Consider the following 13,248-nt stretch of genomic DNA (forward strand, 5'->3'; position numbering starts at 1 on the left):
TAGGAGTCTTGTGTATAGTGTTTGCCTCCTGGGGTGGAGTTTCTGTACTTCAGAGAACAGCAATACCTAAAGGACCTGAGCTTGGCTGCGAAGAAAAAGGTTATTTTTCTGCCTGCACACCTCCAGTCAGGGCAGGTAGGGGGATGTGTAGATGCCAGGGGTCTCTGACCTGCTCTCCCATTTTCTCCAACTGACTGGAGTTGGCTCTTTTCTCTGCCAGCATTCGGAAGGATTAGAGTGGAAGGCGGTCCCCTTTCTCTGTGACTTTTCAGATGCCAGGGAGCGCAGACTCTCGACATGAGCTACTCATGTGGACGGGCCTCTCCGAACACCCTGCCCACTCACTTTTATGAAGACCTGTGTCGTCAGCTCTGTGACGCTCCGTAGGAAGTTGCCCATTTATGGCTACTAGAGCAAATGATATCATCACAATAGGTGGCTCCTGTCTAAATAGGGATCGTTTGTGAAATGAGATTATAGGCATTTATCTGAGAGAGCAGGAGACAGAGCACCTGCTCTGGGTAATTGACGTCCCGGGGGGATAACACTGCACTCTAATCAAGGCGCCCATCTCCATGGCTAATTTTGTTAGGAGCAGAGAGCTCGCCTTTTCCGCTCCGTGCCAGGCAGCCCCCATATCCACATGGAATCCACTCCAGATCCATGTTTTCTATTACGCTTGACTATATGGGACATGCATAGGGATCCTATGCCTGCCACCGTGCTGCTGCAGTGTGCCTGTTTTGCAGAGTGCCGTGGCAGCCTGGTTCAGGCTGAGACTGACTGGAGCTGTGACCACTCACTTGGTCACCCCGGCCTCCTCCTTGCGTTGCAGCGAGGTTGAAGTGCCCCTGCATACACAGCTCCCCATCTGCTGAGGAGCTGCCTGCTCTTCACATTTGGATACTGCAAACCGTGCAGCGGGAGTCTTGCTTCGGTAAGTCAAGGATGACTCATTCCTTACTTTTTGTGTCTTGGATGTATACTTTACTAGTGCCGTGGCCTCTGGGAGATGATACTTGACTGATAAGCACTCGACCAGCTAACCTAATAGCTGCTTACCTCTCTGTACTTTGCAGCATGTTTTTTTTTAAATTTTCTTTCTTTCTTTCATTGCCCTGTTTCATAGACCTAGGTTGCACTGCTTTTATAAGTGAAATACTCGTGTCTTGGTAGACAGTAGTGGCAGACAGGAGACTAGCAACACTGCAATCCAGGGAGCATCTTTCCTGCCCTGGGGGACTTGGGGGAGATGTTTTTGCACAGGACTACTGTATTGCCATTATAGAAAGACAAGTTCTGTCTTCTCTCCAATTAACGATCATGCTGATAATCACCAAATACCGGATCAGTCTCTAATGCAAGCACTGTTTTGGCTGGCTCTCCTTTTTATTTCAGCAAAGATGTGGCAGCTGGGCTGTGGGTTCTGTGATCCTATGGAAAGGAGTAAAGCCCGGGACCAGAGGTTATTAAACCGATGTTTCATAGGCTAGCCAGAGAGAGAAGCCTGCAGAGAGGGCTTCCTTTGTGTTGCTGAGTGCACTGAGGGGTTCTGAGCTCTTCCCAGCTGCATTGAATAGGATGAAAGGGGAGAGAGAGGTGCCGGATGGGTACCTGCTGGGAAGTGCTGGCCATGCCTGCCTTTAGAACCAGAGCCCCTTCCAAAGCACTAATTTAGTGCTTACACCAAGTAACCCTCCTCTGCTCTCTGGGAGGAGATGGTGGGCAAGTGTCATGGAATTGCTGAGGTTTTGGATGGAGCATGCTTTGGAGTGGACAGTGTGACAAGGAGCTCTGAGAACCCACCAGCCAGGAAGGATTTTTTTTTTCTGTGAGGAACTGGGTAATGGGGTACATCTGATGTGGATGGTACCAGCCTTGCATGAGTGAGCCGTAGGGATGAAGGCGAGGTGTGCTGGTATAGTCTTTCCTCCCGCATGCCTCCTTCTCACTATGTTCCGTGGACGTGTTTCATTTCGGTTTTGGTCTTCCCTGGGAAAAGGACACACACCTCTCTAAATAGAGCGGCCACATCTGGCCCCTTTCCAGTACGTCACTAAAGAGACTTGTTGTTACCTCTGCATCTGGGTAGTCACGGGCTGTACAAATTTCTGTTAGAAATGGCCGGGTTTTCACAGGGAGGGCTTACACTCTGCAAAGGACTGAGCATGTCCAGAGAGAAGCTGCCATTGGCTTCTCCGTTTCCAGGTGGATATCGACTGCTTCATTCATAATTTCATCCCCAGAGCTCAGGTCTGTCATCCGACAGGAGCTTAATGTCCAGAGGCGATTTTATAGCCTTGCGTCTATTCTCATATTAGGACCAGCCACTTGGACTTTACCCAGCCTTGTGAATCATGCTTTATTGAGCAACAAGTATTTCATTACCCGCAGTCACCTGTCACCCTTGCCCTTCATCCCAGAGGGCTCACGGGGTGGCACGTGACATCCCAGAAGGGCATGGATGTCCCAGCCTTTGGTTGAATTTGTAGCCCAAGTTAGAGAGAGCATAGAGAGACGTGGAGATGACGGCACAGTTAGACGTCTACCAGAGGAGCAGGCCACCGTCTCTTTCACTAAGTTTCAGCCCTGCCGTCACAGGCAGCTGTTATTCCACGCGAAAGTGCCTGCCACTAATGAGTACTGTTTTGTTTTAAACCAAAGCGCTTCGGGATATTTAAAGCAAAAAGGGAAAAGGTAGGCGCGAAGGACTGCATTGTAGCAGTGTTCATTGGTAAACACAGCCACAGGATGGACACGTCGGTCTCTGGCGTGACGGCTGGCAGGCCTTCCACAGCTGACCTGTGGTGCTGGGTGTCACGGCCGTTGCTTATTTCCTGCTCACACTTTAGTTCACTCTCGGTCTAGTAGGCATGACCTCAAAATCATGCGCGGATTTTGGCTTTCTAGAGTAGTGTCATTTTCTTATAGATACAAATACAATTTTTTGTTTTTATTTTTAATATTTGAAGTTTGTTTTGAGGTATGTCTGTATGGAGTGCTCTGTGTGTGTGTGTGTGTGTGTGTACGGAGGTCAGAGGGTGGCTTTGGGGAAAGAGTTCTTGCCTTTCCCCTTATTAAGGCAAGATCTGTCTTGTCTCTGCCAGTGATGGGGTACTTCAGGCTATCTGGCCTGTGACCTTCTGGCCAATTTTCCTGTCCCCACATTCTCTCTGCCTGTGGGAGAGTAGGCACTACACATGCATGTACATCTAGCTCTTGTCAGAGGTCCAGGACTGAACGAAGGATTATTGGGCTTGTGTGGCAAGTGCTTCTGCCTTCTGAGCCATTTTTCTTGCTCTAGTTTTATTTTTTGTTTCTCCTTCAGTGAGTGAGTCTGTGTATCAGGGAAGTGCACTGAATACAGTGAAGGAGTCAGTCAGTGCTGGCCACTGAACTCCCAGACCCTTGACTGTGTGTGGGGGTGGGCGGGGGGAGACAGAGCTCTGTAGTCCTCTGCACTGTGTTAGAAATATGGTCCCCCTAGCATCATCTTTCTTTCTTATCTTTCTTCAACCTGCCGGAACCAGCCCCCACCTCACCGTCCATACACCCGATCCCTGACGTCCTCCACAGCTAGCCTGTGAAGAGAGCAAGGAAGGCTGGTGAGGAAGAGCTACAGATGTCAAAGGAGGTGAAACGGTAGTTAGAAAGGATGCTGGCAGCGCCGTTGGTATTGAGCCTCGAGATAAAACCAGACACCTACACACTGTGTGTTTCCAGCCAGTGTACAGTGTGTGGGATATTTCTGAATCAGTCACACCTCCACATGCTAATGGTGTGCTTCCTTTATGCACCCAGCCGCTGCAATCCCAGTTATCTACCCCAGGCTTTGAGCACACAGTACTACTCATTGACTTGCTCTTGCTCTCGGAATTGGGAAGTTGTGTTTGGAGATGCAGGTGTTACCTGAAATGTGCTTACTAGATCATTATCTAGTGGCTGGTAGTGAAGTTAGCGTTTTTTTTTTTTTTTTTTTTTTTTTTTTATATATGACTAGCGTCGATACAAAAGTCGTAACATCTCTTTGTGAAGAATGGCTACTGTGGAATTGCTTTCTTGTCCACATATTTTGGTTAAAAGTGTGCTGATTGTTAAGGGGTGAGAGTGAAACAATTCTGCGAGAACTTTCTGTTTTTCTTTTGTGGCTAAACCCTCTGCATCTTGTTTTCTGGCTTTGGAATAACTGAGACACTGGTCTCTGAGTTGCAGTTGCATGTTTTGAGGTGGTGCCTCAGCGTGGATCACAACACTGCAGAGAGCTGCACGTGCAGCCTTCACAGATGGTCATAGCAAGCATTTGTTCATGTCTTCCTTCTAATTCACTGTCACTCGGATGTCTTCTCAGGTTAGCGTATGCAGTGCGCCTTCGTGTCTGGTTCTCTCATTCCTATACATTTTCCTTCCATATCAGAGACGGAGAATCCTGATGGCTAGCATCCACAGATAGTTCTATAGGCTGGGGCTGGTGACAAGACTCTGGATAAAGGCACTTGTCTGAGTTTGACATTTGGGACCCAGATGGTAGAACGAGAGAATTAACTCTTGAAAATTGTCCTCTGACCTCCACCTGACCTCTATATGTGAGCGGTGGCATGCACACATGCAAACACAAATAAACACATACGCGATAAATGTGTCATCCACTAATGTATCTGAGTAACATGGACTCTAGGAATTCCAAGATGGCTTCTTAAGCTATTTGTGATTTTTAGTTTAAGAGGAAACGCTGGGCAGAGCTCTGGTGAGCATGCAGAGGTCCTCCTTGGACCTTTTCTGAGTTCCTTGCCCCAGTCCTTGACTTAAGGGTGTGACTCTTATGCATAGATGGTATTCCTGAAGTACAGTCTCTTAGTCCTGCTTCCTGGGTCAGGGTACAGGATGGGTTAATAAGGATGACTCCCTCCACCCATCGCCCTTCGCAGTTGGTCTCTGAAGCCGAGGCTGAGAGAATCCATCCTCTGCAGGACAATGACAGTAGGGTGCTCCCAGAAGTGAATCCTAGCGGCGTGTGTTTCAGCAGGGCCTGTCTCAGGATTCCAGTTGCCATGATAGATACCATGACAAAAGCAGCTAGAGGAGGACAGGGTGTATTTCAGGTCATTCCGTCACTGGGAGAAGTCAGGGCAGGCACTCAAGGTACAGACCTTCAGGTAGGAACTGGAGCAAGGACTGGAGGATGCTGCTTACTGCATCTTTACCAAACCAGGATCATCTGCCCAGAGCTGACACTTCCCACAGTGGGCTGGATTCTTCTACGCCAATCATCAGTCAATCAAGGAAGTGCTCCACAAGCCAATTTTGTGGGGTCACTTTCTCAGTTGAGGTTCACTCTTCCCAAATGACTCCAGCTTGTGTCAAGTTGACGAAAGCTAGACAGCACCAGGGTCTTAGTCACACTCCACATAATCACCAACACACACACTCTTCCTTTGCTCTGGTCTCCCTGGCCTCTTAGCTGCTAACACAGTGGCCTAGAGTCCTTGGCATCTTGGCCTGGAGCCTCGCTGATTGGCCAGTTCTGCTTTCCTGTGTTTGGCTTTGGTGGATGAAGGGTTTATCTTGATCCTTTTATTTATATCCACAGGGTAGAAGGCACAGGAGCTGGGCCTTTCCCATCATTCTGAGGGTAGGGTTTTGTGGCCACCTGTTGAGCACATGCGCTACATGGTACATGTACCTTCTGGCTCAAGTCAAACCCTTATTAACTTCCCATGATGCTAGCTTATTTCATTCTACTGCTGAGTGATATTCTACTCTTCAGATAGCTATCACCACCCATTCACTGAAGGGTGTCCAGCTGGTCAGTTAGGAGTGAAGCCCAGCCATACCAGCTTGTGTTCTGGTTATGTTCAATTTTGCAAGAGTCTTCCAAGATGTCCCTCAAGGTGACCATAGTCTTCTGCATCCTTACAAGCAAAGAATAGAGATCCTGCCTTTACACGACTCCCTGGGGTCAGCTCCACATTGTGAGTCTGGACCCTTCTCAGCTCAGGTTTCATCACTAGACAGCAGTGTTTCCGTGTCCATTTCTTGGGCAGTGTTTTCCTAATACTAGGGGTAAATTCTAGTGCCAGGAAGAGAAGAAAGGAAACCAGAGGAGGAGGTGAAGGCAGGGAGAGGGGAGACGATCCAATGGGGCCGCTGAAGAACTCCCACCCTTGTTCCCAACTCTGGGATCTTATGCCCTGGGCAGAGTAACTGCCACCGCCTCTTCTGACAGTATACCTCACTCGTCTTTCTAGACGGTACTCCAAGAGTGGGTGCTCTACAAGTGAGTCTAAAGCAGTGGGGCCACACAGCTCACAGTGCCAGGGCTCCACAGGGATCAGAGTCTACTTCAGGTGTTTCATACCTTGGCCAGTCCAGACCTTGGAAGACTCACAGAGTCTTTATTTCCTAATAGAAATAAAGTTCTGCTAACAAAAACAAACCCTCGGAACGCCCCGCTCGAGTATGACAGATAGCCTGCTCTGTGCTGCAGACACACACATTTGTTGCCGCTGACACGGTGACAACATTTTTAGTCGCTGGAAGAAGGATGCAGCACAGACGGATATTTCTGGTGGAGCGATTGTTCCCCAGATCACTTTTGCTAGGGCGGTCTTCTCGAAAGGACTGGCTGGAGAGAAGGTGAGGGTCAGCAGACCCAGCTGGACAGGTGTTGGGGAAGATGAAACTGCTGGCTTCCACATCTAGACCCCACGAGGAGAGAAACAGATTCTTATATGCCAGGTCCCACCACCCTACCAGTAAACCAGCAGCTCTCAGCCTATGGGTAACAATCCCTTTGGGGGGTCACATGACCCTTTCACGGTCATATATATATCCTGCATATCAGATATATATATTACGATTCAAAAACAGTAGTAGAATTATTGTTATGGAGTAGCAGGCAAAAATAATTTTATGGTTGAGGGGTCATCACAGCTTAAGGAATTACAATAGAAGCATTAGGAAGTTTGAGAACCACTGCAGTAAACTGTAACGCTTGTACCTTGGTGTAAAATATACGGCAAAGGAAACCAAAGACATAACTTTTATTGGTTTTTTTGTTGTTGTTGTTGTTAATGCTTTCTAGGGAGAATGGTGGAGAGAGATGTAGCCATACATTTTTTCTTGTCACCCTCCCCATTGCTTACAATTGCCTTCTTTTTGAAAGAGGACAGGGTGGGGAGATAGCATTGAACCCTTCCACAAGCATGAGTGGAGAGACGTACGGAGCTGCCCTTCCTTCTGTGCACACCGGCCTTCTGTGCACACCGGCCTTCTGTGCACACCGGCCTTCTGTGCACACCGGCCTTCTGTGCACACCGGCCTTCTGTGCACACCGACCACTTTACTCCTCTGCGAGGACCCTCACTGCTCTGGTTGTGCTCATTTGTTATCACTGCGCGATGAGGCAGTGACAGTCACCGAGTACCAGCGTGGACCCTGGTGCAGGGCGAGTGATCCTTCTTTGGACATAGCTCTTACTCATGCTTAGAGGAAAACTTTGACAACCATTTTAGGGACACTCTGGGGAAGGTGGAACTCGTTGTCAGCAGGCTGCCTTGTGGTCTGAGGCGCCTACTTGGGAAGCAGGTCACAGTACCAAAGGGATTACTGCTGGGTGCATTGTGCTGATCTCTTATGGATTGTACCCTGGTGCAGTTTACGGGGCAGAAGGAGAGAGTCTGGGTGCTCTTCTCTGATCTTCACTTTTGTGTAATAGAAACATCCCCTTGTAGATGTCCCCAGAACCAAACTAAAGCCACTGCCACATGTTCTTGTGGGTTATAGCCAGCACATAGCTCACAGGATGCCTGAAGAAACCTAGCAGGGAGGCTCACCTAAGATCCCATCTGCTGGCGACTTTCAAGGTGACTTCTTGGGTGTCAGCAAAACTGCTCCACTGTCACCCGTGTCCAGGTGTAGCTGGAGGCACTGTCACCCGTGTCCAGGTGCAGCTGGAGGCACTGTCACTCGTGTCCAGGTGCAGCTCGAGGCACTGTCACCCGTGTCCAGGTGTAGCTGGAGGCACTGTCACCCGTGTCCAGGTGTAGCTGGAGGCACTGTCACCCGTGTCCAGGTGTAGCTGGAGGCACTGTCACCCGTGTCCAGGTGTAGCTGGAGGCACTGTCACCTGTGTCCAGGTGTAGCTGGAGGCACTGTCACCCGTGTCCAGGTGCAGCTGGAGGCACTGTCACCCGTGTCCAGGTGCAGCTGGAGGCACTGTCACCCGTGTCCAGGTGCAGCTGGAGGCACTGTCACTCGTGTCCAGGTGCAGCTGGAGGCACTGTCACCCGTGTCCAGGTGTAGCTGGAGGCACTGTCACTCGTGTCCAGGTGCAGCTTGAGACATTGCCATGTCCAGGTGCAGCTCGAGACATGTCACCCAATCTCCAGGTGCAGCTCGAGGCACTGTCACTAATGTCCAGGTGTGGCTGGAGGCACTGTCACCTGTGTCCAGGTGCAGCTTGAGGCACTGGTGCATGCAGCTTTCTTCAGCTTTGACTTAGGGAACATTCAGTCAGTATACACTCTGGTGTCCTTCCAGCTCTCAGACCTCTCTCTTTCTCTCTCTCTCTCTCTCTCTCTCTCTCTCTCTCTCTCTCTCTCTCTCTCTCTCTCTCTTTCTCTCTCCCTCCCTCCCTTCCTCCCTCCCTCCCTCCCTCTCCCTCCCTCCCTCCCTCCCTCCCTCCCTCCCTCCCTCTCTCTCTCTCTCTCTCTCTCTCTCTCTCTCTCTCTCTCTCTCTCTCTCTCTCTCACACACACACACACACACACACACACCTCTCTTGAGCTTCCTCTATGCTCCTCCTCGTTTGCATCTAATCTCCCCCTTTCCATTAGCCCAGTTTCCTCAGGAATTTCAGTCTCTAGAACAGAACTATGAGCCTGTGTGAGCATTGTTCCTCTCCTCCCCCAGCCTGCACCTCCATGGTGCACAGACTAGATTACTTTTCCTAGTATGCATGTTTCAGCATGTGGGTGTATTGTCAACAAAATGAATATGCATGTGTTTAAATTTTATGTAGCTTGTGTGACTCTCAGTGAAGTGAAAATCTTTGTTCACCTAGGGTTTTTTTTTTTTTGTGTGTGTGTGTGTTTTGTTTCGTTTTTTGCTTTTTGCTTTTTGGTAAGGAAGGAACTCTTCAAAGCAGGAATGGGATTTTCTAATGTAACCTCAAAAGACAAACAGGGCCACATGGTATGTGAGTTCCAGGAACCCACTAAAGACTTGTTTGGGTTTGAATCCTGGTAGACTCTTTTGTTTGTGTGTGATGTCTCACTAGCATGCTATCTGTTGGTCAGTCCGTGCTGCCTGGGTGTTGGCGCAGAAGTGTGTGCTGGGTTCTGCTCCCAATGTGTGTCTTATTCTAGTCCAGTCACACTCAGGGTTAGTCCTTACACCCAGCACCCTTGAAGCATGAAAGGAAGATGCAGTAGACTTCCTCTGTGAGAAGCCATCATTCCAGAGACTGTGAGCCACTCCCCACGTCCTTTGCTTTGATGGTGTCCTGAACCCGAAACACGGCACAGCATGTGTCCTCCCGTCTTCTCCATGTGAGGGGACTGCTGGAGAGGAGCTGGAGCTTCCATTCTTTCGTTCCTCATCTACACCATTCGTGGACTTTCACCCACTACCATGTGCGATTAGACCATGGAAATCCAACAAGATTTTTTGTCAAACTGTTCCTTTGGTGTCCTTGGATGGGAGAAAGATCTTTGAAGCACAGAAGCTAGGGCCTCATTGAGATAGTGCCAGAATGGGCTGGCGGGATGGCTCAGCCATTCAAGGTTAGGCTCACAACCAAAAATATAAGATACTGTCAGAAACCTGAACCTCTGTCAGCTTCTCTCCAGGTGTACTGCAGAGCCTGGCTCCCTTTCCCTGGGCATTCGGTGCAGTTTGACCCTACTCTTCTTTTAGTAACGTGAAACCAGGCATATCTGTTAGCTATCACATTCTCTTGGGGGGAGATATGGCTCATATTAGGCACACTGTCGTTATATACCTTTGGTTTCAATGGGTTTCTGATGTTAAGCAAGGGGCCTCTGATGCAGCCCTGCTGGGTGGGTCAGAAAGCTCAGGAAGAGCAGGGTCTCATCCTGTGGACTTCGTGTTTCCGAGGCTTCCGTGGGGAATGCCGCTGCTCCTGGGCTTGAGTACTTCCTTTGTGGCATGTCAGAGTTTCCACCCTCAGCCACCCGACTCTTCTACCACACGTTCACCTCTGACAGGAGATGTTCTAGCCACAGTGGGGAGCGCTGTGGATGCTGAGCCACAGTATTATATTGAAATGAGCTAATTTCTAGCCCTAGGTGCATCTTCAACCTTCCAGAGAAGCTAATGTTTTGGAAGCAATCCTCCCTACATCGATTTATATTTCCTTTTACAATTTGCTGTAAATGGTAGAATTTTAAAATTGGATATGATATAGTCGACTCATTCACTTTATTAAATTATACTGTACCATAAAGTTTCATAGATAAAATGATTAACAAGTGGGCGTTCCGTGTTGCCTTTCTTCCCTGACAGTCACTAGGTGCCAAGACCTTTGTTGCTGTGATTGAGTTACCAGCATCTTTACCAGTGTTACAGTGTTGTCATGAGCACAGAACTAGCGACAGCACTGATATTAGCTCGCCATCTCAGAACGGACCAGAATTGATGTAAATGAAATGAAACATGTTCCCTTCTCAGAGAACACATGTGTGGCGGTCAGAGGACAACTCCGTGTAGTTGGGCCCTCCATGCCATGTGGATCCTGCAGACTAAATCCACTTCTAAGCAGGCACTCTTGTCCACTGCACCGTCCCACTAGCTGCAAACCACTGGTCTTTATCTCTGCGGCTTTGCTGTACTCAGGATGTCATCTATAAGAATCCAGTGGCAAGTGACCCTTTTAGATGGGTGTCTTTTACCTAGAGATATGTACTGAGGGTTCACTTGTGACTTTTCTTGGCTCTGTGACTTGTTCCAGTCTCCTCATGGCCAGTGATTTGTTTATCATTTGTATTGGTTATCTTTTACTGTCATCAGAAACCTGTGAAAAGAAACTTAAGCAGGGGAAATTTTGAGGGTGCAGCCAGCATGGTGGGAAGGCATGGGGCAGGTGTCCTGGTGGTGGTGGAAGTATGAGGCTGCCCACTCACCTCTCGGTGCATTAGGAAGCCCAGAAAGAAGTGCTGGTGCGCAGGTGGCTGTCTCTCTCTTTCCTGTAGTTCGGGACCCAGGGCAGGGCATGCTGCCGTCCATATTAAGATGGGGGTCTTCGCTCCATGGTTAGTCCTCTTTGGAAATGCTCCAACAGCAAGTCGACAATGAAGATTAGCCATTGCATCTATGCACCCGTGAGAGGCACCTTGGTAGATTACAGATTGGACAATTATAAACCAAGTGATTTCAAATGTCAGCACGTAGGCCTTTCTGTGGACTACCATTGTCAACCCATGTGGGTAAAATGTTTTTGCTTCACTGAGTAAATGCCAAGGAACTTAATTGCTGGATAACATGGCAAAAGTATGTTTAAGTTTAAGAACTAATTATTTTATTTTATGTAGGTGGGTGCTTTGCTTGTATGTGTATCTCTATACCATATGTTACTGGAGCCCGTCGGGGCCAGAAGAAGACATATGACTCCCTGAGACTGGAGTTATATATGGTTACAAACTGCCACATGGGTGCTAGGAATCACACCCAGGTCCTCGGGAAGAACAGCCAGTGCTCTTAACTGCTGAGCCATCTCTCTGGTCCTGTGGATGGCATCTTGAGACCAGGATGAGAGACATTTTGCTCCGAGCATGCTATTGTGGCAGACTGAATAACACTTAGCCATTGTTTCCCACAGAGATCTGAGTTCCTCCTCTCATGGCTCTGCAGATGAATCTGTACATTTCTGAGAGAAAATGTGTGGCCTGTGGCAGGAAGGTTGGACTGAAGTGTGTGCTAAGAGCAGGAGGTGGTCTTGTGACTGACCCATGAGGTTCTGACGAGGCAGGAGGTGGTCTTGTGACTGACCCGTGAGGTTCTGACGAGGCAGGAGGTGGTCTTGTGACTGACCCGTGAGGTTCTGACGAGGCAGGAGGTGGTCTTGTGACTGACCCGTGAGGTTCTGATGCTGTGCCTAGGACCAAAGCACCTTTGAAAGGTGTAGACTTTTGGATGAGATCTCTTTGGGTCTTCGTTTTCCACATTATGAGTCCAGCTTGTGGTCCAGCAGACAGTGTGCCCCACATAGTCTGTCATCCTGAGCATTGTGTACTGCTTTCTCCCACGACACTCTTCTCTCTCAAGTGTCCTGTTAAAGCTCCGACAGGCACTTTCCCTTCAGGACTCTCGTAAAGGATGTACTTCACGGAGGGACTAGTGGCGATTAGGAAATGCCAGCAGCCTATGGGGCTTTGTGCTCGACCTCAAGTGGAGCAGCCTTTCTGAGACTAGTGAAACCGGATAAGGAGAGAACTCTGTCCTCTGTGCAGTTCCTGCTGAAGGGGGGGGGGGGTGACCAGCACTCTCAATGGGCTCCATGCATCTGCCTTGGACTAGCTCCCTCCTTACAGGCATGAATCACGGATGCTATTTCTTTTTTCTTTTCAAAATCCTCAAGAGGCAAATTTATGCCAGGCAAAACTGGGGCAAATTCACTTACATAGTATTCTGAAGAGTTATCCAGTTTGTTTGGGTTCTTTTGTTCTGAAATTTTGCTGCATCAAATTTTGTTGTAAAGGAAAAATACATTGCCTGCAATTCTTCGCCCCTAAGTATGAAGGTGAGAAAACATCACTATCCAGATAGGTTAACAATGTGAAGTGACACACACATGATGTCATCAGCATGCAAACCTGTTATGTTTGGCATTAATTCGTTTAAGTTAAATAGATGCTGCATGTGGGCCTGCAATTCTAGCTACTCAAGAAGCCGATGCAGGAGAATCAGAAGTTCAAAGCCAGCTATGTAGTTGGTATAGGGTGATGATATCTCAGGAAAGATAACTAAAGGATGAGAGGGTAGCTCTGCCGCACTGAGAACTTGCCTAACATGTACAGGGTTGCAGGATCCACCCCAGTACCACAGTGATTAAATAAATAAAATAGATCTTATTTAGAAGATGACAAACTAAATTTTCAGTGAGTGGTTGTTTCACTTATATTTTTTACATTTTATATAATTTCATTTGAACTTGCCACATTTCCAAATACTCAATAGTCTGAGATGATGTTGGTATTAATGATAAGACTATGCACATGTCAGACAGTCCTG

General features: G+C 48.4%; 1 protein-coding gene across 3 annotated transcripts in view; it reads left to right on the plus strand.

Moving 5' to 3' along the window:
* Dlgap2 (DLG associated protein 2) overlaps positions 1-13,248 on the plus strand; it is a 688,019-nt gene that overhangs the window by 268,823 nt on the left and 405,948 nt on the right. The window contains exon 1 of one of the 3 annotated variants that reach the window (XM_075986266.1): positions 426-937. The exons of the other annotated variants lie outside the window; for them this stretch is intronic. The gene's annotated coding sequence lies outside the window, so the exon portion shown is untranslated. Of the gene's footprint in view, positions 1-425; positions 938-13,248 lie in introns of those variants that run through there. 3 annotated transcript variants of the gene reach the window in all.

This window comes from Microtus pennsylvanicus, chromosome 9 (assembly GCF_037038515.1).
Source record: "Microtus pennsylvanicus isolate mMicPen1 chromosome 9, mMicPen1.hap1, whole genome shotgun sequence".
NCBI lineage: Eukaryota > Metazoa > Chordata > Mammalia > Rodentia > Cricetidae > Microtus > Microtus pennsylvanicus.